We start from the raw sequence: 25,985 nt of genomic DNA on the forward strand, positions 1-25,985 counted from the left end.
TTTTGCTTAGCTCCTACTTTGCAACTATTGGGGAAAATGAGATGCACCCAAACGTCAGAAGGGAGAACAATTAAAACCACCAGGAAAAGAAACCCTGTTTAAAGAAGAGCATACATTTATACAGTTGCCATATTTAATACATATATTATTCCATCATCTGCCAGCATCATTTGGATTGGATATTTATGCCTTCTTAAATTTACCTAAATTGTCAGTTCAACCAGCAAACCACAATTTTTGAAGAATTCATCTCAGTTCAAACTCTCTGATTCTTATTATGTATAAATATACACATAGACACATACATATTCCTAACAATTTGATTTCCAAAGAGATAAACAAATTGTAACCTCTTGGTAGGAACAAGCTATTATGAAATGAAAATAACATTTTTTTCACAGAAAATTTTAAAAACTGAAAACAGAATATGCATTCTCTTTGTATTTTTATCTAAACACAATAGGAAGGTAAGCAGGATCATTTTTTATCCACAATACATAAAATCTCAATCAGTTATGGTCTATTTGTGCACTGACTAAAAACATTCGTTAACAAAACAGAATTTTCTAGTTTACTGGATAAATATACCAGAAAAAATTGCAGAATAATGTTAGGTTGCCAAGCAACCACAGCTCTACTCCCTCTTGTTTGTGATCAATCCAACTCATTCATCAAGCTTCCAATCCCAGTGCTAGAGAATTCCAACCAATTTGTTTCTTGGGAAAATTATAGTGACTTTCGGTAACACAATAACACTTTTATTCTCAGAAGATAAACTTAGATGTTCTTTCGATCAAAGGGATGTGTTAATTCATTATTCTCTACATGGTGCTAATGAGAAAGCTATAATTAACTAACTACACTATTGCGACACACATAAAATAAACTGCAGTAATTAGTAATGTTTAAGGTGTTAACCAGCCTCCAAAATTAGAAAGTACAGAATCTTTCCTCCAATAAAGATGTGGAGAAATGAGAAAGCACCATATCTAATTAAATTGGGAATTGTTTCCATTCTTCCCTCGCACCCCAAAGAGGGGGAGAGTCATGGTCGCCAAAATGTGAGAGATTTCACTTCAATAGCAGAGAAAATGGCTCAAAGCCAATTCTACCTGTAGGTAGACATAAAATGCTGGCTAATAATGTAATCTTTTCTTTGAAAGAATGCTTAGCACAATATTTTTCCAGGAATGAATAGAAAGAATATTATGCTTTCACTCATTAGCTGTGTTAACTTAGCATATTGTATGTAAATCACCATAATAATTGCATTCTCTTCAGACTGAATTAGTTACAATGAAGCTGTAATCAAAATGCTCATAATTGAAAATATAGTATTCTCGGTCTCGGTTTGAAAAAATCACAAGCAACACTGATTGAATCAGATAATACAGCACATCATTGAAAACAGCCTTAGTATAGAGACAACTTCCTCCTCTAGCTTATACCTTTGCATGTCAATTAGCTCCCCAAATTCCAGATCTGTCACCGTTTTCTATGTCACCCTTTGTCTTTGGCCTAACTTAAGCTTTCCATGTGCACTACTGCTTAGATTTTCAGGGGAAAATACAAAAGAGTGAAAAGCTAAATTTTTGTTTCTAAAATGTATTAGACACCATGGCACTGTTGGGTGTCATAAATCAAAGGGCGAAATAATTTCCAACAAATGAAACATTTAATGCCAATGCTCCTGGGAAACAATATGTAAATGATCACATGAATTTCAGGCAAGCTGTCACACCAATTCCTCAAGGTACCTTTTAAAGATGACATATTCACTGTGAAGAAGGGGGTGTTGTCATGCAAAAGTCAAACTTAAAGCAATACTCTACTATCTGAATTGATATTCACAGGGCTTCCTGACACTCATTCCTTCAAATCTAATGCCATCCAGCCCCCTCTATTACTTAATTTTCCTTTATGAAATTAAAAACAGCAACAACAAAACCTAGCAGAATCATAAATCAGTCTTGATCATTAACCTTATTTAATTCTCCATTTAAAAAAAAAAAAATGAACCAGACTAATTATTTCCACAAAGCAATTTTGGGTCAAACAACCTATCTTCAGAATTTTCAAAAGTAAACTATATTTAATCCAGCAAATATTTTCCAAAGTCAGGTCTATTTTGTGAAAGTCTTAAGGAACTTTGTGATGGGAACGTATGTCCAGTTTTACTTGCTTCAGATCCACCAGGACACAACTATATTTTAATAAGCAAATGATATTTTTAAACTGTATTTAAAACCAATCCAGTAAATGGGATTAATTAATTTAAAGGTAATAAATACATTATGTGCAATATCAAATCCTGTCATTCTTACAGTTAGGTCCATGGGATGTTTTTTTGCTCATCATCAGGTAAGTTGGAGCACATAATAAAGCCATGAGGTAGCAATAAACATCTGCAGTCTTTTCTTTAAAGGACCCATAAGTATAGATGCAACAGAGAACAATCTAAAAAACATGTATTAATCATCACAGTCCTACTCTTCTGCAGTAATGTGGGTAAAAACATGCCCAGAAAGAGATTTTTAATGAACTGCCATAGCCAGTACTCACACTTGCCAAGAAATAACTATTTGTCTCCATTTATTCACTGACAATATTCAGGAGCTTGGGAGGAATGATTATACACTATGCTCTCTGCCTTTACTAGAGGTAAATCCACCACAGCACTTAAGGCCATAAAATGGAAAGCTGGGTTATACACTACGCCCTAGAACCAAGTTAAATTATGAAAGCCATAGGGTGGTTCATCACAAGAGACTGAAATTAAGACTGAAATTAATTTCAGCCTCTTGTGATGTTGATGTCACAACTGCAACATCAGCCTGTGAAAGAGGAAATAGAGTCTTACACACACAGCTGTAGAATAAAGTCCTTTTTCCCCCTTATCACTAAGTTTCCCCAAATAGCTGTCTAAGCTTCTCTCTCCGTCAATGTACTGACAAGCCAGCGTGACCAGCAGTTGGTCAGTTTATATCTTCCAATCTGCTGCCATCCAGATACACTATGCTCTCTGCCTTTACTAGAGGTAAATCCACCACAGCACTTAAGGCCATAAAATGGAAAGCTGGGTTATACACTACGCCCTAGAACCAAGTTAAATTATGAAAGCCATAGGGTGGTTCATCACAAGAGACTGAAATTAAGACTGAAATTAAGACTGAAATTAATTTCAGCCTCTTGTGATGTTGATGTCACAACTGCAACATCAGCCTGTGAAAGAGGAAATAGAGTCTTACACACACAGCTGTAGAATAAAGTCCTTTTTCCCCCTTATCACTAAGTTTCCCCAAATAGCTGTCTAAGCTTCTCTCTCCGTCAATGTACTGACAAGCCAACGTGACCAGCAGTTGGTCAGTTTCTATCTTCCAATCTGCTGCCATCCAGATACACTATGCTCTCTGCCTTTACTAGAGGTAAATCCACCACAGCACTTAAGGCCATAAAATGGAAAGCTGGGTTATACACTACGCCCTAGAACCAAGTTAAATTATGAAAGCCATAGGGTGGTTCATCACAAGAGACTGAAATTAAGACTGAAATTAAGACTGAAATTAATTTCAGCCTCTTGTGATGTTGATGTCACAACTGCAACATCAGCCTGTGAAAGAGGAAATAGAGTCTTACACACACAGCTGTAGAATAAAGTCCTTTTTCCCCCTTATCACTAAGTTTCCCCAAATAGCTGTCTAAGCTTCTCTCTCCGTCAATGTACTGACAAGCCAGCGTGACCAGCAGTTGGTCAGTTTATATCTTCCAATCTGCTGCCATCCAGATACACTATGCTCTCTGCCTTTACTAGAGGTAAATCCACCACAGCACTTAAGGCCATAAAATGGAAAGCTGGGTTATACACTACGCCCTAGAACCAAGTTAAATTATGAAAGCCATAGGGTGGTTCATCACAAGAGACTGAAATTAAGACTGAAATTAAGACTGAAATTAATTTCAGCCTCTTGTGATGTTGATGTCACAACTGCAACATCAGCCTGTGAAAGAGGAAATAGAGTCTTACACACACAGCTGTAGAATAAAGTCCTTTTTCCCCCTTATCACTAAGTTTCCCCAAATAGCTGTCTAAGCTTCTCTCTCCGTCAATGTACTGACAAGCCAGCGTGACCAGCAGTTGGTCAGTTTATATCTTCCAATCTGCTGCCATCCAGATACACTATGCTCTCTGCCTTTACTAGAGGTAAATCCACCACAGCACTTAAGGCCATAAAATGGAAAGCTGGGTTATACACTACGCCCTAGAACCAAGTTAAATTATGAAAGCCATAGGGTGGTTCATCACAAGAGACTGAAATTAAGACTGAAATTAAGACTGAAATTAATTTCAGCCTCTTGTGATGTTGATGTCACAACTGCAACATCAGCCTGTGAAAGAGGAAATAGAGTCTTACACACACAGCTGTAGAATAAAGTCCTTTTTCCCCCTTATCACTAAGTTTCCCCAAATAGCTGTCTAAGCTTCTCTCTCCGTCAATGTACTGACAAGCCAGCGTGACCAGCAGTTGGTCAGTTTATATCTTCCAATCTGCTGCCATCCAGATACACTATGCTCTCTGCCTTTACTAGAGGTAAATCCACCACAGCACTTAAGGCCATAAAATGGAAAGCTGGGTTATACACTACGCCCTAGAACCAAGTTAAATTATGAAAGCCATAGGGTGGTTCATCACAAGAGACTGAAATTAAGACTGAAATTAAGACTGAAATTAATTTCAGCCTCTTGTGATGTTGATGTCACAACTGCAACATCAGCCTGTGAAAGAGGAAATAGAGTCTTACACACACAGCTGTAGAATAAAGTCCTTTTTCCCCCTTATCACTAAGTTTCCCCAAATAGCTGTCTAAGCTTCTCTCTCCGTCAATGTACTGACAAGCCAACGTGACCAGCAGTTGGTCAGTTTATATCTTCCAATCTGCTGCCATCCAGATACACTATGCTCTCTGCCTTTACTAGAGGTAAATCCACCACAGCACTTAAGGCCATAAAATGGAAAGCTGGGTTATACACTACGCCCTAGAACCAAGTTAAATTATGAAAGCCATAGGGTGGTTCATCACAAGAGACTGAAATTAAGACTGAAATTAAGACTGAAATTAATTTCAGCCTCTTGTGATGTTGATGTCACAACTGCAACATCAGCCTGTGAAAGAGGAAATAGAGTCTTACACACACAGCTGTAGAATAAAGTCCTTTTTCCCCCTTATCACTAAGTTTCCCCAAATAGCTGTCTAAGCTTCTCTCTCCGTCAATGTACTGACAAGCCAGCGTGACCAGCAGTTGGTCAGTTTATATCTTCCAATCTGCTGCCATCCAGATACACTATGCTCTCTGCCTTTACTAGAGGTAAATCCACCACAGCACTTAAGGCCATAAAATGGAAAGCTGGGTTATACACTACGCCCTAGAACCAAGTTAAATTATGAAAGCCATAGGGTGGTTCATCACAAGAGACTGAAATTAAGACTGAAATTAAGACTGAAATTAATTTCAGCCTCTTGTGATGTTGATGTCACAACTGCAACATCAGCCTGTGAAAGAGGAAATAGAGTCTTACACACACAGCTGTAGAATAAAGTCCTTTTTCCCCCTTATCACTAAGTTTCCCCAAATAGCTGTCTAAGCTTCTCTCTCCGTCAATGTACTGACAAGCCAGCGTGACCAGCAGTTGGTCAGTTTATATCTTCCAATCTGCTGCCATCCAGATACACTATGCTCTCTGCCTTTACTAGAGGTAAATCCACCACAGCACTTAAGGCCATAAAATGGAAAGCTGGGTTATACACTACGCCCTAGAACCAAGTTAAATTATGAAAGCCATAGGGTGGTTCATCACAAGAGACTGAAATTAAGACTGAAATTAAGACTGAAATTAATTTCAGCCTCTTGTGATGTTGATGTCACAACTGCAACATCAGCCTGTGAAAGAGGAAATAGAGTCTTACACACACAGCTGTAGAATAAAGTCCTTTTTCCCCCTTATCACTAAGTTTCCCCAAATAGCTGTCTAAGCTTCTCTCTCCGTCAATGTACTGACAAGCCAGCGTGACCAGCAGTTGGTCAGTTTATATCTTCCAATCTGCTGCCATCCAGATACACTATGCTCTCTGCCTTTACTAGAGGTAAATCCACCACAGCACTTAAGGCCATAAAATGGAAAGCTGGGTTATACACTACGCCCTAGAACCAAGTTAAATTATGAAAGCCATAGGGTGGTTCATCACAAGAGACTGAAATTAAGACTGAAATTAAGACTGAAATTAATTTCAGCCTCTTGTGATGTTGATGTCACAACTGCAACATCAGCCTGTGAAAGAGGAAATAGAGTCTTACACACACAGCTGTAGAATAAAGTCCTTTTTCCCCCTTATCACTAAGTTTCCCCAAATAGCTGTCTAAGCTTCTCTCTCCGTCAATGTACTGACAAGCCAGCGTGACCAGCAGTTGGTCAGTTTCTATCTTCCAATCTGCTGCCATCCAGAGCTATGTAGGAGTTGTACGGGGCAGTAATACTTAATATCCATTGACACTCTCCAAAATTAGAAAACACAGTATTTTGCCTTCTATAAAGATGCGGAGAATTGAGAAGGGCCCATATCTAATTAAATTGAGGATTAATCAGTAATAACAGTAACGCCATCAGCAACCATAACTAACTGAGGGTGTTTATTAAGCATAAACACGAAGCTAAACTGTCTTCTCGGATTATCTCATTACAGTCCTGCAAAAACCTAATAAGCAAGGTATCGATATTATCTCTATTATTTAGAAGGGGAAACCGAGGCACGGAGTAGTTAAGTGGCTCGCCCAAAATCCCACATCACAGAGACGCCGGAGCTGGAGCTGGAACCCGGCTGGGCGCCTCGAGAGACCGCCCGGCGCGAGCCCAGGCGGCTCACCAGTTGCCCCCCTCCGCGCGCACGCGCACATGCCCCCCGCCCCCACGGGCGTTCCGGAGAGCTCGTCGTCGCGCACGCGCGTGCCCAGGTGGCCGCTTGCGGGGCCTGGAGGCTCCTCCGCGGTTCTCCAGGGCGGGGCCGAACCCCAGCGACCGTCGCATAAGGAAGGCTAAGCCGCGGGCTCCCTCCCCGCCGCGCCGCCCTGCTGTGCCACTAGACACCTGCCCTTCGCCTCTCGCCTTCTACCCGCTCCCCAGCCCGCCTTCCCGGCTGACAGCCGGACCACCCACCCCGCGCTCGCCCCAAGGCGCGGCTCCGGACGTGGGTACCTGGGCCCGCGCGACAGCGGCTTCTTCGGCCCCTGGGCTTTCGCAGGAATTCCTCAGCCCTGCCCCTGACTGAGAAAGTGCGCCTCACACAGCGTGCAAGAGGAGTGAGAATCAAGGGGCCAGCGTTCCCCAGCCTCCCAGCCTCCAGGCTCCAATCCCTGCTCTCCAAATTAATCACTTTCTCTCTCCCCACGCACACTCTTACTCAAAAAAAAAAAAAAAAAGAGAGAGAGAAAGAGAGAGAGGCACAAAGAAGAAGGGACCATCCGTGACTGGCATCTCTAGCTCCACCAGCTCGGCTACCAAGGAGCCATGGCAACCACGCCCCCGGCCTGGCCTCTAGCCCCCACGGTGGAACTCCTTAACCTTCCCGTTTTCACGCCGCCCTCCAACCCTGCTGTGCACAGATCTCCCCTTTCAAGCTGGCGGCTACACCGAACCCCAACCAGTACCTGGAATCCTCCCCTGAGAATGGGAGCAAGATAGGGGTGGGGTGGGGTGCGGGAGAGAACATTGCCCTACGACACAAGAGATGGTCAGGGGCAGGGAGGAGTGCGACCAGGACTGACCCCAAACCCAGGCAGACCTCCGACCCCCTACTGGGGAGAGGGCTGCAATCTCCAGGAGGGTCTGGAATGCTCGCCAGAGGGTCGGGGGCAGTGGGGGGTGGGGGGAGGCTGGAGGAAAGACAGAGGGTTAACGTACCCGTAACCACGCGGAGGAAGTGGGAGCTGGAGCATTCGTGTAGCGGGTTCACTCTGTCCGACTGACACGGAGCTGTGTTTGAATCCACCCTCAGCCACCAGGGGGCGGGGCGGGGAAAGGGGGTGTCTCTTCCCGGGTTAGGGCTTTAGGCAAGGATGGAGCCCTGATTGCGCACCATTTCCTATCCACGCTGAGTTGACCCCTCCCAGCAGCAAACCCTTAATCCGCCTTCCATCGCGCCCAAAGAGTTGGCTACGGGGCGAACTGGGAGAAGCCGTAGGGCTAGCAAAACAGATGCAAATTAACCCCCACCCAGACACACCTGAGCCGTCTTTGGCTTTAGATCTGTTCCGTACCTTCCCTCAGGGAAACTTCTCCCCCTAGCTGGCTTGCTGCGGGAGAGGGACGCGCGGTGCCCAGCAGCTCCGAGCGGATCCAGGGGAGTTTCTTGCCGGCCGCTTGCAGCTGATCCACACGCGGGTCTGCCGGCTGAGATCCCGCCGGGCCCCTCCCGCCGCTGGCCGTGGCCGCGGCCGCGAGAGCGCTGGACCTGTTCTGGCTTGCGCTCGGATCCACGCCCTCCGGGCGGAGGCTGGCTAGCGCCTCTCCTCTCTTCCTCGGCTGCGCTCCGCCACCCCTCACCCACGCCGCTTATTTTCCCTCCCTTTGCACGCTCCCTTAAGGACAGGGAGAGCTACAGGCTTAAGACTTTTATTTCATGGTGAAAAAGCAAGGGACGAAGCCAAAACTTCGCTCGTCATTTTCAACATCTATGGTCAAAAGAGGTAGGATCGCTGTCCCTTTTATCTGCAAAAACGAATTAAAAAAAAAAAAAAAAAACCCTCCCCCTCCCGATGGTTTCACTCAGTACATATTCCAGACACGGGTCGCCGGTCTGGATTTCCTTCATTGCTGCATGTTGGAAGGGTGTGGTGCCATGTACCTATTAAAAATATTCTTTTTGCTTTCCTTCCTTATTTATGGGTGTGATGAGGTTGCCTACTTAATTTACAAAAGATGCTACTACGATAAGCTAACAAATGATTACATACATAAATTTGGGCACCTTTCACTGTTAAACATTTTTTTAATTTTTGTTTTAACACTTACAGTCTAATTTTACCACATTGTTCTGTAAAGTTTTTCCTATTTATTCTGTATTAATTCGCTATTAGAGGGTAGAAGAAAGCCCTGTGTGCTTATTTCCACTGCAAAAGGCCATTTCTGATGCCTTATCAATTACACCAAAACATGTAAATTTTATTTTAGGATTCCAAAATTAATTTGGGAAAGTTACAGGCTTTTGCAGTTATTTATACACCCCTTTCATTTTTTTTTCACTCCATGATCATATTTTCCAAATTTTTCACACAATGCCACTTAAAAAAATTCTGTTTAAGTTCTCTCTGATGGCAGGAGAATCATTGACTTCTAATTTTTACTCCACTAAAGCAGTAAGATTAACTTTACAGTCTGGTTTTGTTCTCATCTTGTACATTGAACAATGAGGACATTTAGAGCTGTGAGCTCCCCTCAGAGTGGGTTACCACTATAGTAGCAGCTAGAGGGAAGGCAATTCAGAATTCTGCTTCAGAAGCAACTGAATAAAATATTTTGAAAATGAATTAATGGACTTTTAAACTTTAATAATTGCTAACCTTGGAGCCCTGATTCTGTCAGTTCATGTGTGGGCCCAATTCTTACTGACTGCATTGCAAACTGCAAATGCAAGTGAGGGCAGGATTTGTCCTGAGTTTAAATTGTACTGCTAGAGTAATTTCTTTGCCCGAGGCATCATTATTCACATGGCATGTTTTCTAAAGTAGAAACAAAGATAGAATATTGAATGAAATTTCAAGAGGGAAAACATAGGAAAACATTTCCAAGGTCAAGGAGACACAAAGCTGAGTTGAACTCAGAAGCTGACCACCTTCTGGATAAGCATTCTCTGACCAGAAGACTCAAAATTCAATCCTGGCCAGACCAACAGAATACTCTTCAACATACAGCTCTTCTTTTCTCTATGATTTGTTTGTTTGACATTAGGATCATTATGAAAAGATATATAAAAAGAGAGAGGGAGAGAGATCCTAGTATTTATCAGTCATTGTTCAAGGTGCTAGGGTACAGTGGAAAACACAATAGACAAGGCTAGCTGCTTCTTTTTAAGTCAAATATCCAAAAATATATTAAAGAATACCAAGGCATAATACCTGAAACAAAAAGATGAAGGGTCAGTTCTTAAAAATGAGTTTTCTTGAGAGGGAAATAGCATACTTCTGAGTCTCTGACACTGCGTATAAATGAGAAACTAATAGCCCAATAGTAAGCCCAAAGCTTACTAGGGACAGCCATTAAGTCTGTATATATACAATATACTCTACCCCAGGCAAATAAATTTGAAGTGAGGAGGAAGGAAAAGTACATAAGGAAAAAGGGAAGAAAGGAAAGAGAAAGGGAAGAGGGAAGACAATGATTCACCAAAAAAGGAAAAAAGAATTTAAAAGAAAGAATTTTAGCCAGCTAAATAAAACTTTTTAAAGAAATGCAAAATAGAAGCAGATGACTTAAATTTCCACATCCAAAAAATACCTCATAGATGTTATCTCCAAGGATAGGTTCTTTTTTTTTTTTTTTTTTTTTTTGATACATTTCCAAAGGCAGGCCACAAATGTAGGTTTTTCTGACCCAAAGAACTTAAAACAGCTCACTGCCTCAGATTCCGGAAAGGCTGGAACCCGAGACCAGAAGGCAGCCTTTAACCAGAGTGGATATTTGGTGAAGCTACCTTCTGCTGCTGCTTTGAAACCCTCTCTTGGCTCCCATCCTCTGTCTGACACTTTGTTCAGACCAGTTCTCACTCAACAAACAATCCTCATCTATCAGGCATCACACAATTGCACGTGAGTGCTAAAGAAAGACTAGATTTCTTACAAGTCACATGGAAATTGGGTTGCATTAGCTTTGAAAGGTGTGAATTTATCTCTCACAATTGAGGAAGGCCATGTAAAATAAAAATACGACTATCAAACCACGAATGAAGGCGAGAAAGGAGGTCTTTCATGAATAGAAGCAGAAAGTGAGAGAGATAGGCCAGTCATCTGGAAAAAAGAGAAAAGGTATTAAGAGCCGGGGTATTTTTCAGCTTTTACTGCTGATTTACTACCTATCCCCAGCTTGAACCATCATTTGGTATCATTCCCAGAGCCAGGACCATTGGAGGAGTATTGCTTTTTGGCAAAGCCAAGTAGCTAGTGATATGGCAATGTTCCTAGAAAAATTGTTTAGCGGAAGAGCTGTAGTTTTTGAAATGGCATTTCAGTCTAGCAGTTCTGAATAGTCACAGATCCACAGGGATTTTTCTGGCCAACTACTGTCCTAAAGGAAGGCAGGATGTTCCACTGAGGGGTAGCTCCTCAAAGGCAACCTTGGAAGTTCAAAGCAGCTACCTTCAGCTTAGATATTAAGAAAGCTAAAAAGATCATATTAATTCTGCAGAGTTAAACTGACAGTGTCGATACTCCTTTAACTTGTCCTTTAATACAAGAACAAAAAGACATGTATTAAAAATCAAAGGGCAATCATTCTGGAACAAATAAAAAGGTAACGTTTTGTCATGCCATGGATCATTAATATGTGAGATTCAGCCTTAAGAGGTCATGGAACCAGATATTTTCACTGGATTTTTTTAAGGGCTAGGTAATTTCACAGCCATTAATAACATTATACTTATGTAGTTATGATCATGCTAAGTGTTATCAAATCTCATGCTTTAAGGCATTTGTTGATTACTTGTAAAGATAAGAAAGATTTCTTGTCCTTCAGTCAGAAATGCTCAAATGCCCATTATGACCACCTTACTCTCCTACTGATGTTTGCTCCAAAGTCCTGTGCAGTGAAGTCTTATCTCGAAGGCCTGAGAACAGGTTTATAGTATGAATTCATTTGTTGGGAAAAGTCTTCCTAGTTTTGGAGGATGGGAATTTCATTTAAATCTCTCTATATCCAACATAATACAAAATCTTTTCAATCTGGAAAAGTACCTCAGATAGCATATTCTCTTATAGCTTCCTTTTATACTTGAGGAGGGCAAGGTTCAGAAGTTTTCTCAAGATTGTACAACAGGTTGGTGGTCTAGAATTCAATATATATACTAAATTCTCTCTCTCTATATATAAATATATATATTAAATATATGTATACTTAATCTTGTTAATAATTAATATATAGATATTCTTACTCTTGTATGATTTGAGAATATGACAGGCTACTGTCATCTTGAAACGTAATTGTATTTATTCCAGTTTTGCTACAGCAAACAAGATAAATGCTGAATAGTGAGATGGTGAACGATACCAGGAGAATAAGGGCTGATCTTTACAGAAACAAATAGCCAAAATGAAGGTCTTAGTTGATCCTTTTCTTCTATTTTGTCCAGTTGATTTTGGAAATTGTTTTCCCATTCTCAGAATAAAGGAAACTTATTAGAGAAAAGGGAGAGACCCAGTAGGTCTCCTTAATATAAGAGCTTGTGGCAGGCTGCTGGTTGCTTCTCTCCTTGCCCTGACCCCTCACCCTGCAATCTGTCTCCCCCCCTCTCCTGGCCACACAGCCACCTACCTAAACACTACATTTCACATTCACCCTTGTGACCAATTGTGGCCCCATGGCTAGTTTCTCACCAAAGGGACATGAGGAGAAATACTGTTGGCATCTACCAGGTCATCTTCTTAAAGGTAATCTAGATTCACTCTTCTTTTTCCTTCTAGCTAGCCTACAATAGTGAAATAGTCATGTGAGGATGACAAAAGAACCCCATTATCCTGAGTCCCTCAGGACTCTAGGAATTAGAGCCCACATACTACCATGAAGAACTGAAGTTCCCTATTTGAGCCAGTGTCTTTTGAGGTTTCTTTATTATAACTATTTAGTCTTTTCCCTAATTAATACAGTTATAATCTCTGTCATCAGAACAATTTCAGAATAGTCAAGAAAAAGAAGAATGGATGATATAGTAGGTATCCATTGTTTTGTGCTTGCCCAGCATTGATAGACATCCATACAGCAACCAATCCTAGGAAATAACATCTCCTACGTTTATGTGGCTGAGTTGAGGCTGATGCCAATACTTCTTATCTACCACTGGTCCAGATATGTGACACAGGTAGAGAATCCATATTCCCTATCCCTCTGTCTATGGTGATTAGAGCAATGAAAAGCAACAGATCAAAAGAAGTTAATGAAAGACCCATCCGGGATGTATGCTCGAACCATGAGGAAAAAACATAGGATTACTCAGGAGGCATGATGTAAGGTAGAAGGGGGCTGCTTAGCACCACTTAGACAAAGCATGCCTGAGAACAAAACCACCACAGGGAAAAGAAAAGAACACAGACACTTGACACTTACTTGAAGACTTAGGTCTTCAAAGAGATGAAAGCTGCTTTTATTTTTTTTAATTTTTTAAAGATTATATTTATTTATTTGATAGAGAGAGAGACAGTGAGAGAGGGAACACAAGCAGGGGGAGTGGGAGAGGGAGAAGCAGGCTTCCCGCTGAGCAGGGAGCCCAATGTGGGGCTCGATCCCAGGACCCTGAGACCATGACCGGAGCCGAAGGCAGTCACTCAACCAACTGAGCCACCCAGGCGCCCCTAGATGAAAGCTTCTTGTTTATTAAAAGCTGAAACTGAAATACATCTTGACTATGGAGCATTTAAACTCCATACCACAATACAATAAGCCCACAACAAGGGGTCAAAACAAATCTCCTGTTTGTATTGACAAGAAATATTTGCCTTATCTTATAGACGTTAGATCCTCTATCTTCTGCCAGTTTCTCACTCAGGTAGTTCTTTGGTGTTTTTTGTTTGTTTTTCTTTTTTGTTTCCCATGGACCAATCTAAGTTATTTATTTAAGCCATCTCCTGACATAGCAAAGGGATGGAAGATCAGTATACTGGTCATCATTTGATACAAGTAAGGAAGGTGAGCTTAAGGTCCCATATACTTTTCTGGTCTGTGTGCAGAGTCATGGCCCAAACTAGTGCTGTGGTCCCCACTGGGTAGTTAGGTCCAGGTTCTCTTTATTCGTCTTCATAGCCAGTGGGAAGTGGATTCACGTGAGAACAGATTTTTGCACAACCAGACCAACTGAAAAGTAAGAGGGGGAATCCCATAGAGGAGAGAGCCAGGGAGAGGGAGCCCCAGATTCTATGTTTTAATGATGCTCAATCTTCAGCTATCTGAAATATGTATTAATAGGACAGTCTCCAAACAGCTCTGCTGAGGTTCCAAAAGAACTGAATTGAGATGTCAACAATCCACTACAAAGGAGACTGTAGTTTGATCTAACTATATTTATTGCCTGATAAGAAAAAAAAATGATATTACTTGGAGAATATAACAGAATCCAGAATCTCTACAATACCAAGAAAACAATCGAGATGTCTCAACATATGATAAAATATATGTGATCCGCACTCAAAGAGAAGCCAATGGAGATCAACCCTGAGATGATCCACACATTGGACATAATTGTTAAGGAATTTAAAGCATAATTATGCTCATGGAAATAAAATATTATCACACTGAATATAAAATTAGGAAACCAAAGCAGAGAAATAGAATCTCTAAAAAAAGAACCAAATGGAAATTCTAGATTTGAAAAAAATACAAGATCAAAAATAATTTTCAAAATCTCAATTTGCTTAATAGCAGTCTAGAGATGACAGAGAAAAGAGTCAGTGGACTTGAAGCTAGATCAATATAAATTTTCCAGCATGAGAGAAAGAGAGGCAGAAAAATGAATACAGCCTCAAAACAGTTAGTATTTGTGTAATTGGTGTCTCAATAGAAGAGAGATATGGGACATAAAAATATATATTTGAAGACATAATGCCAGAAAATTTACCAAATGTGGTGAAAACCAGAAACTTATAGATTCAAGGATCTCAGCAAACTTTCAGCAAGATAAATACAAAGTGAACCCCACCTAGGTGCACAATAATCAAGCTGTTAAAAAGACAAAGATAAACGGAAAACCTGGAAAGAAGACAGAGAGTAAAGCAGCACATTGCATACAGGTGAAGAGCAAGTTTAAAATGCTGAAAGAAAAAAAGAAATCAACCTAGAATTCCAGGTTCAGTAAAAATATTCTTCAAGTTCGAAGGCAAAATAAGCATAGTTCCAGATAAAAGAAACTAAAGAGGGTATTGCCATCAGAGCTGCACTACAAGAAATGCTAAAAGTAGTTCTTAAAGCCAAGGGGAAATGATACCAGATGAAACTCAGATCTTTAGAAAGAAAGAAAGAGCACTAGAAATGGTAAATAGGTGGGTAAATATAAAAAATTATTTTTCTTTTGATTTACTCAAAGTATATGACTGTTTAAACCCAAAAGACCTAGCTCTTGCATCCAGTAAAACTGACAATTCCCCTAATTCAATAGAAAATGAACATTACCGCATGCACAAAAATGTCATCCTATATATGAAGACATGCTTTAATAATCTATATTTCCGGAGTAAAATATAGCATCTTTCATTATGTCAGTTTCATCCAGTGTTTTATTATTAGCACAACTACAGAAGCCTGCAGAGAATTTGCAGAAGGATCAGCCCAATTAGATAAAAATGAGAATCCTCTTTTCAGATCTAAATTTTGCATCATTATCTCTCTAGGAAGAGATCATTAAATTATGATTTAGTCACCAGGCTCTTTACTGATTAGAATGCAGAATAGTTAACCATTTGCATCTGAAAACAAAGTGGAATAAATATAGCTAGTCCACTTAAAAATTAAAAAAAACTTAAAATTGATCTAAATTTGAATGAATTGCTTAAGGTGAAGTACAAAACACCTCTCTGCCCAGCATAATAGGGTTTTTCTATTATGTGTGCCCAGAGGAAAACTGTTTTTGGTGGAAACAGCTAGGACTGATTAACTGATAAATATCTTACACACAAGGTAATTAACAATAACTCTCGTACATCAAACATGTTTTCTTCGCTTTATCCAATGAAAAATACATTTGAAGACAGCTCATTTTTGATTCTCAAAATGAGACTAATGATTATATGAGTACCAGAAACAATTACTATGAACCAAGAAAAGGTTTATCTTATAGTATTTCATCTAATATCATATCTGTTCTTTTATGCAACAGTTGGATATCATGAACAGAAGAAAGATGATATTTTTAATTTTTCATAATGACCTAATAACCAGAAATCATAAAAGAAGAATGCACAATGCATTTTGGTAAGTTTTTAAGGCATTGACAAGTGTCAACAGTCCAGTTAAAAGACAGAGTAAGACAGAACAAATAAAAGTGAGTTTGTTTTATAGTCCCAAACTTTTTTCTTTATGAAGTAAACATTTGGAGGACAGTAAGCTTTTTAACATACACAAAAATACCATGGATCTGGGGCGCCTGGGTGGCTCAGTTGTTAAGCATCTGCCTTTGGCTCAGGTCATGATCCCAGGGTTCTGGGATCGAGCCCCGCATCGGGCTCCCTGCTTGGCGGGAAGCCTGCTTCTCCCTCTCCCACTCCCCCTGCTTGTGTTCCCTCTCTCACTGTGTCTCTCCTGTCAAATAAATAAAAATCTTAAAAAAAAAATACCACAAATCTAATGTACATACAGAAAACAATTTTCCATTAAATGCTACTAAATAAAATGCAAATCAAGTTTTTATAAACTGATATTATCTGGCAGCCTTGTTTTGTCTTTAATTCACACATCCACTCCAAAATTTAGATATAGTGAAAATCTAAAATGCTTACCAAGATATTTAATGAAGCATAATAATAAGCCTTGAAAAACTTAAAATGCTATTGAAACAAATTTCATTTTGATAATAAATTAATGTATTTACTAGGAATAAAATGCAAAGGTTTCCTGACTAATTCTTCCTCAACTGATTTAAATATCAAAATCTGGTGCCAGATTTTGAAGGTGATAGCTGGCAATTAACTTCTCTAAAAGTTTGTGAATAAAGCAAGGCATATGTTTCCACACTTGACAAATTACACACATCCATTATAAGATCTAGAAAAGAAAGGCATTCCCATGCCAACCTTCAAACCCTCAAGAAGAATTTATTCAAGCTATAACTCTACACCAATGACAGAGCAAACCAACATAAATGGGGACTTTACCAAAGGGATTTGTTTATAGAAGGGTCAGACGAGGTTTTCCCGTAAAATGCTGTAGAAGCCCAACCGTTTTGTTCTATTTCATTCTTACCGTAATAAACTCCTATCCTTTAAGTTATAGAGTTTTCTCACCATCGTGTGATCTAAGATGTAAGGGGAAACAGCCCTTCGTTAGAATTATCTCAAAGAAGGAAAATGCAGTACATTCTCTGAAATAGTGACTGTGGTTTTGTTCACACTCTTGGCCTCCTTGGGAATTGGTAGTTAAATGGAATTCTACTCGTGGAGAGCATCACCAATTTTGTACTTACTACTATCAGTAGGTATAATCTTGCATGTTTGTTGAAGATGGATGACTCTCTTTTTCCTCTTGATTCCCAAGAGATTGAACTTCAGTAAAAGGATACAGAAAGTGTCATTGAACCGGGCAACTATGGTGCATATTAAAGTAAGAAAAGTGCATAATAAAGTCAGAAAAATAACAAGACTAAAACATGAGCAAGCATTACTTCCCTAAATAGACAGATGTAATGGAGAGAGAGAAAAGGAAAAAAAAAAAAAATCACATAATGCATACTAAAGAAGGCTTCATCCAGAAAACAAATTTTTATACCTTTATTACACATTCCCTGAGAAATAAATAGCCCTGTCAATAAAAATCTGTGGTATTCTGGGGTCAAAGTGGTCAACTGAAAAAGATCATTAAGAGTTTAAAAGGGAATTGGAAAATATACACACATAGGCAATTGACAACCAGATGAATTTTGTGAACCTCAGAAATTACAAGCATTTCCTGGGCCCTGCAAGAATCAGGTGAAATTGTATTAATGATACCACTATTCACATAAATTATCTTAGGAGAAAGGGGTAGCCTGTAATGCCACCTGAATCATCATCCAATACATACATATATATGTATATACACACAGAATCTGCATATGATAAACATGAAACATGGCACCTCTCCTTGAACGAGTATAATTAATTTTCCAATACTTGGAATAAATGGAACTTTAATATGTTTCGGAATGTTCTCGGTGATGAAAGCAGTAAGGTTGAGAATAGCAAAGACCATCTTGAATACCATAAGGAAGCAATACTTCCTTTCTATAGCTCAAGTTGGAATGATTCAATGCCTTCATAACAGCCTAATCCTTGCCAGAGTGGAATCCAGTGGAGATTTTCAAAATGGGCCCTAATAAGGATCCTTTTCATCTCAAATGTAGCTCTGATAACAGGACTGCTTGCAGGACACTCAGAAAATGAATAGAAGTGTAACATCCTGCTCTGAGGAAAGCACAGGCAGGATCCTTACCACTCCGCCAGGCCAATGCCAAGGTGTCAAAGACAAAGGGAGCTTTCCTATTACTGGAACATACAACTCATGCCAGTCAAATGCAACCCCTAAAGCTGATTTGTTGTCCCTCATGCATCAGTGCACTTACAGTCCAATTCTTTATGAATAGCCATTTCATTAAGGCCCAGTGTAAATATGGACTTGGCTTAGTAGCTAGCCAAGTTATGAAACAAATATTTATTCTGAGAGGTAAACAATTCTAAATAGCTCCTTGGCCTTTATAAACATAGTATTTGATCAAAACAGCAAAACCACCAAAGTAGAGCCAAAGAAGATATTTTCATTTAAATTCAATGATTTATTCTCACAATGGAAAACACAGTAGTGATGTTGATATAAAAGCAGAATCCGGTAGAATAATCAAGTTCTTAATCATCATGAAGACTGTTATCTCAGAATCTTAATCAGTTGATTTTGTACTTTAATTTTTTTTTAAAGATTTTATTTATTTATTTGAGAGAGAGAGAATGAGAGAGAGCACATGAGAGGGGGGAGGGCCAGAGGGAGAAACAGACTCCCTGCTGAGCAGGGAGCCCGATGTGGGACTCAATCCCGGGACTCCAGGATCATGACCTGAGCCAAAGGCAGTCGCTTAACCAACTGAGCCACCCAGGTGCCCTGATTTTGTACTTTAATTTTACAGTAATGGAGATGACTTGACTGATATCTATAGTTTTGTTGTCTTATGACAAAGCAGCACATGGAGTTTAAATTAGCCTTGATTTAATGGTACAGAATGTTGCCGTGGAATAAAGTGAGGACATGAATATATCTTCATAAAATTAAGTGATCTGGAAATTTCTAAATCAATTTGCTTTGATTAGGAAAGTTATATTTCAATAAATGATCAAGTATTTGCTGAATACTTATTATATACCAAAAATAAGAACCCTGAAATAAGACATAGTTCATTCTTATTTCACTTGGGAAAATGCACTATATAAATGGGAAAAATTACATAATTGGCCTTCATAGAGGTCAGGTTAGACATGGATACAGGAAGGAGGGGATCATTATAACACTTCAAGTTGTTTTAAAACACTGATTCAAAAAAATAAATAAAATAAAATAAAATAAAACACTGATTCCACCATATTATTTATTTCTTTTTTAAAAAGGCTAAAATGTCTCCATATTGTAAACAGGAGGAATTCCACGTGTCTTAGCTTATTATTAGAGGCCATTACCTACCATATTCAGTCTTACCAGCAACACTCACAGCCATGAGGCTTGTGTTTGCACTGGGGTATTCAATAGGCTGGCTCTGGAAAAGCCCAGTTTTCCTGAGTCATTGTAACTCTAGATGACTCAGTCCAATTTCCCTGAATCACTATAACTCTAGATGACTCATCTTGGCTCTAAGCATGTGAAGCTTTGTTACAGCAATTTTCCTTTCAGTTTTTATTAATAACAATAGTGACAATAATAAAGGCTAACATTTATTAAAGGTTTATTATATGTTTTGTGCAACGTTAAGACTTGCATGTACACCACTTAATTTATACTCACAAAGCATCAATTAAGTATGTACTAGTATCATCCAATTTTACACATGAGAAAATGAGCCATAGAGAGATTGAGTAAATTGTCTAAAGTTACAGGAAGTGATGGATTCAAGATTTTAACATAAGACAGTTTGATTCCATAGGATACATACATGATTATTGTCCTAGTGTCCCCCAAAGAGCATACATTCTAAAAAACTAGGAGGGGACTGGTATTTTGTGTATACCTCAGAGCAAAGACCAAAAACTACTTGGTGCCATAGTAGGGCCTTAATGATTGTTGAATAAATAAATGGATAGGCAAATGGAAGAAGAAATGGAGAGACACTAAGGGCACAAATGAATTCAGGGATAAGATCTGAGATTTTTCTAAAGGAAATGGGAAAGAGAGGATACTTTGAGAGAAGGGCTAGACCTGAGAACTGAGTAAATATGAGAGAAGAAGAAGCAGGAGAGTAGAAAATGACTTAAAATGTGAAGCCTGGGAAGCTGAAGAAATGGCGGCAAGTAAGAAACATGAGTCAAGTTCTAGACCATATAATGGGTTTGGACATGCTGTGATATGGCTGAGATTTGCTCATGAAAATATCAGATATTCACAAAGCTGCAAATGTGGGATTTTAAAACGCTGAAATGAATGATTTTGTTTTATGTTTTTCTGGGGGTCGTAGAGAGTTGCCGCTATGAAAAGATCCTCAAGGTTATGAATGTGGGGCGACGAGGGACAGGAATAAGACACATCTACCATCACATTTTAGGAGGCAGAGGAGGAAAACCATCAAATTATATGAAGAGTAAAGTATCAAAAAGTAAGAGATAAACAGAAAAGTACAATGCCATGAACTATAGAAGTGAAGTATGTGAGGAAAATGATGTTTAACAATATCAAATAAAAGGCTTTAGAACCCCCCTCCCCCCAAAAAAGGTAATTGTTGACTTTGGTGAAATTTTGGGAGAATTATGGTTTTAGAAATCATATTGCATTATGGATGGGGTTACTGAAGGAAATTAAAATGTTAATCAACTATTTTCGAGCTCTTACCAAGTACCAAACAGTGACTTTTGTAGTCTATACAGATTAACTCTTTGAATCTACACAGAAAACAAAACAAAAACAAAACCCTGAGTTTGATACTGTGATTATTCCAGCTTTAAGAATGAAGAAGCCGGGCCTCTGGGAGGCAAAGTGAAATGCTGAGGCATATGGCTACAGAGTGAAAGATTAGGGACTGGAACTTGCATCTGATTCACACATGCTTCAGTATACGATTTGGCAGATCTGAAAAATGTACTGGAAGAGACAGCAATACCCCCAGATGGCATGTGCAGTATGAAGGAGATAGGCCAATAGAGATGGACAAAGTAGAAATGATAGCTGAAAACAAGGGTGAATATGAGATTCTTTGGGATTGAAGAAATAGTGAAATGAAAAAAGAATAGCCCTGGGATGCCTGGGTGGCTCAGTCAGTTAAGCGTCTGCCTTCAGCTCAGGTCATGATCCCAAGGTCCTGGGATCAAGTCCTGCATCGGGCTCCTTGCTCAGTGGGGAGCCTGCTTCTCCCTCTGCCTGCTGCTCCCCTTGCTTGTGTGGGTTCTTTCTCTCTGTCAAATAAATAAATAAAATCTTTTTTAAAGAATAGCACTGCCTCTAAGACAAATCAAAGAAATAGAAATTAAATATAGCATCTTCTAGCTATATTCCATCACTGCCTTGGGCCTGTTACTTTCTCTTTACTTTCATAACGAATTCAAGTAGTTACCTTTGATATGGAGGCCACTTTTCAAAGAGTATCTTTGTTCTTATTACTGTACAGGTGATACCCCATGAGCTTTGTGCAGGTAAATTAAAGCACAACAAAACCCATTTTGATGTTACTGCTGAGCAGTCAGCTAGGCTCACTGCCTATATACAATTAGCTGAGTGTAGACTGAAATTCTTGCAAATGACAGATTACTTAATTTGCTGCATGAAGAGTTCACAAACCATGGCTCGCAGGCCAAATCTGTTCTGCTACTTGTTTTATAAATAAAGTTTTGTTGGAACATAGTCATGTACATTAATTTACATGTTTTCTATGCCTGTTTTAATGCTACAGTGACAGATTTAAGTAATTTCAACAGAAACTATATGGTACTCAGGGCCTGAAATATTTGCTATCTGGCTTCATACAGAAAAAGTTTCTCAACTCCTGTCCTGGAGTTTTGAGGTTGCCAGCAAATATTTACATTGTTAAGAGTAAATCCCCAAGTCCAGATGGTCTCCTGAATTACCCTGACAGAAATGTATCCTATATCAAATTGGCTACTCTTTCCCTCTCCCCATTATACATAATTCTCCAAACTAAAAGTTTGGTAGGCCATAAGACAGAGACAACTGGAAGGAAAGGAGAAAACATCAGTGGGATAAGAGGGAAGGGGCTACAGTCTCTGGATTTACTCTTAGATAAAAGAAATCCAACCTGGAACATTTATAGTGATTTTATGTGAACAAGGAATAGATTTTTATTCTGTGAAGCTATTGGGAGAAGAAAGTTTTGTTATATTAGCTAGCATTAATTACTCTGACTAATTCTGTCTATAAGATAAGCATTCTTTCCCCTCCAAAAAATGGTAGCATTATATTTTTAACCTTTATAATATAACCATCAGATCGTAAAAAGATAGTCATTAAATATCTTAATATGTAAAGCCTGAGTCATGTCGAGATGCCTCTGCTTATAGTAATTATCTACATCTATCTAAATATGCTCTACTTCTATTTTCTCTATTTCTGTGAGTGATGTATTAATTTGCCAAGGCTGCCGTAGCAAAACACCACAGACTGGGTGACTTAAACAACAGAAATTTGTTGTCTCACAGTCCTGGAGGCTGGAAGTCCTAAATCAATGTGTTGAGAGTTTGGTTTCTTTTGTAGCCTCTCTCCTTGGCTTGCAGACAGCTGCCTTCTTGCTGGATTCACACATGATTTTCTTCTGTGCGTGTGCATTCCCAGTATTTCTGTGTAGCCAACTTTCCTTTTCTCCGAAGGACACTAGTCAAATTGGATGGGGGCCCACCATAGTGGCCTCATTTTAACCTAACAACCTCTTTAAAGGTCCTACCTCCAAATATAGTCACATTCTGTGGTATTGGAATTAAAGCTTCAAAATATGAATTCAGCCCATAACCGGCACCAGGAATCATCCAGTCTTTGACCCTTGATGCTTTCCTTTGCATTGCCTCACATATTTGCCAAGTCTGATTACATTTATTCCAGAATTATCTTTCATTTCTGTCCCTTCATCCCTTTCTACTGCCACCTAGTCCATGACCTCATTGAGTCTTTAGTAACTGTCTTCTAAATTGTCCTCCTGTATCTACTTCTCTTCATCTCCAATCCATCCCACCAATTTTTTGAAAATCAACAGTCTTTCAACTGTCCTATAAAATAAAAATCATACCTTTATGCCTGTCATTCAAGAGCCTAGGAGATTGTGTTGTAAACTCATGTTTCTAGTCCTCTATCCTAATACTTGCTTTCATTCAAATTTGACCACGTTTAGTCCCCCAAATCACATCTGGTTTTCCTAACAGTCAGCATTTAATCTCTCCACTCACTGCTTCTGGAACACCTGTGCTGTCATATTGATTAATCTTTAGTCAGTGTACCTTTTAACTCTCCACTAGAATGCTTCTCATCTCCCAAGGTGTTGCATAGAAATTCCCCTCTGAACTTCCACAGCAACTTGGGTTTCATTTATACTAGTCGTATTCTATTTTGTATTGTCATGATTATAATAATTATTATGTTAGGTACTGTGCTAAATGTGTGACGTGTTACCTCATTTAATCTTCAAATTCATCCCTAATACCTACAAATACTTACCTTGTTTTACAGATGCAAAAAAAAAAAAAAAATCTTACAGAGTTGCATATCTTCCTCACAGTCAACAGCTAAAAAGCGGAAAGCACACACTTGAATCTGAGTCTGTCTGCTGATTCTAGGGATTTTAAACATACAGTATATAACCTCTGCATATTTGCATAGAAATTTGTCTCTCTGTGAACATCTCACTTATGCGGACGCCTGGGTGGCTCAGTCAGTTAGGCGTCTGCCTTCGGCCCGGAGCCATGATTCCAGGGTCCTGGGATCAAGTTCCCCATTGGGCTTCCTGCACAGCGGGGAGACTGCTTCTCCCTCTGCCTGGAGCTTTCCCTGCTTGTGCTTTCTCTCTCTCTCTCTGGCAAATAAGTAAATAAAATCTTAAAAAGAAAAAAAAGCCCTTCTCACTTCTGGACTTCATGGATGTAGTCAAAGCCATTTCACAAAACAGAAGCACATCAATTCTGCCAGCTACCAACAGATAGTATGTGATGCAGTTTCACCTTAGTCTCTGCATGTTGTCAGCATCCAGCTCATCTTCAACTGATGACAGAATCATGTTTCAGTCCCCTTTGTAACACACATAATGTCTACTACCTAGTGTGTGTTGCATTTATATATATCAAACAAAATGATGCACAAATCAAATGGAGAAATGGTGACTATTACCAGCTTTATCCAAGAAGACTATCATGCTCACATACTAAGATGAATAGCCATTTACTGAAAAAAGAAAGGAAAAATTATCCAAAATTAAAGTTTGTGTTATATTTTCACTCTTGAGATATATATATATATATATATATGTGTGTGTGTGTGTATATATATTTCACTCTTAATCATTTTTCTCTTCTTGCATCGGATGTCAGACATATAACTATCAAAATATGTTTTGCTTCTTTTTTTACAGAGTGAACAGATTAAATAAAGTCCTATAGCCACCAATTATACAAATTACCTATTCATGATTGTTTGACTATATGTATACATATATATATGTACACACATATAAATACATATATATATATAATTAGAAACTATATATATATAAAATTAGGAATTTGAAGTTATCTAAACTAAGTACCTGAAGAATTATACATTTATTTATTCATTTAAAAAGATCCTGGCCATCCCTTTTAATGCCATGATTTAAACCGTATCTACACCAAGTAAAGTAAATAACAGAGGTAGTCATCTAAATAATTCATACCAAGTTTTAGCACACAATATTCAAACAGTTTTCCTTTCTAAATGATCCTGTTAATTGTACTCTGAACTTCACTTTACTTGTGTAGAAATAGCATTATTTCTAAATCAATATTACTATTAAGTCTGGATCATTAATTAGTAATATATTTTCTGAGTTCAGTAGAAAATTAAACAGTGAGGTGGTGACCATGTGCTTAAGGGGTTGGCTCTGTTGAAAGACTAATTTTATGATCAATGTAGTAACAAAAAAAATCCAAATGGTTATCCAAACTGATTTAGTTGAAGCAACAAAATTAGATCTGCATAAATACAGTTGAATCTCACTTTTTCCATGGTGATCTTAGCAAGTGAACAAGAGCTAAAGACTCCATCCATAAAACTTCTTTTCCTCCGGTGTATTTTGGGCAGTCTATACAAGGAAAATTAGTCTCTGGGCCCAAAGAGAAAATCCTTACATTTCTAAAGAACTGTCTTAGTTTGACAAAAATGCACATGGGCGAAGATGTATAGGGCTGTTGTGGTAAGTTCTTCAAAATGAAGAAATGCTTACACTGCATTTAGAAAACATGTCGGCGAAAGGCAAATGAGACCTAAATTTAGCTTGAATGGTGGCGAAGTGGATAAAGAGTGATTATGGCTGTTTGTTTTGATGAGGTTAGTAGCTTGGATCATGACCTCTCCAGAAAAATAAGATAGGGTGTTCTAATGGATTTTTCTTAATCTAATGTAGAAATGACATTGAATGATGGTTCTTAATTAGCATCCTCCTCTTCACCTGCATTTGGCGTGACACCCCCCACATTTGCCTTTACAGTCTGAGTAATGCAAAAGGCAAGCTCCCTCACTGCACTGAGGACACGAGAATGACAAATTTAAATTGGTTCTGTGCAAATGAAGAAAGAGATGTTGCTTCCAATTTTCCACGTGTAACTCAAATTTGTA

The 25,985-nt window shown here is 39.0% G+C and overlaps 1 protein-coding gene across 2 annotated transcripts in view; it reads right to left on the minus strand.

Annotated features, from left to right (window-relative positions):
• Positions 1–8,510, minus strand: part of CHL1 (cell adhesion molecule L1 like) — a 214,173-nt gene extending 205,663 nt beyond the window's left edge. The window contains exon 1 of one of the 2 annotated variants that reach the window (XM_064593579.1): positions 8,309–8,510. The gene's annotated coding sequence lies outside the window, so the exon portion shown is untranslated. The remainder of the gene's footprint in view (positions 1–8,308) is intronic. The other variant, XM_064593581.1, reaches the window with a different exon arrangement.
• Between the last annotated feature and the right edge of the window lie 17,475 nt (positions 8,511–25,985).

The sequence above is a fragment of the Mirounga angustirostris genome, unplaced genomic scaffold, assembly GCF_029215605.1.
Source record: "Mirounga angustirostris isolate CCGP_5_RB_7025 unplaced genomic scaffold, mMirAng1.0.hap1 SCAF_1, whole genome shotgun sequence".
Classification (NCBI taxonomy): Eukaryota; Metazoa; Chordata; class Mammalia; order Carnivora; family Phocidae; genus Mirounga; species Mirounga angustirostris.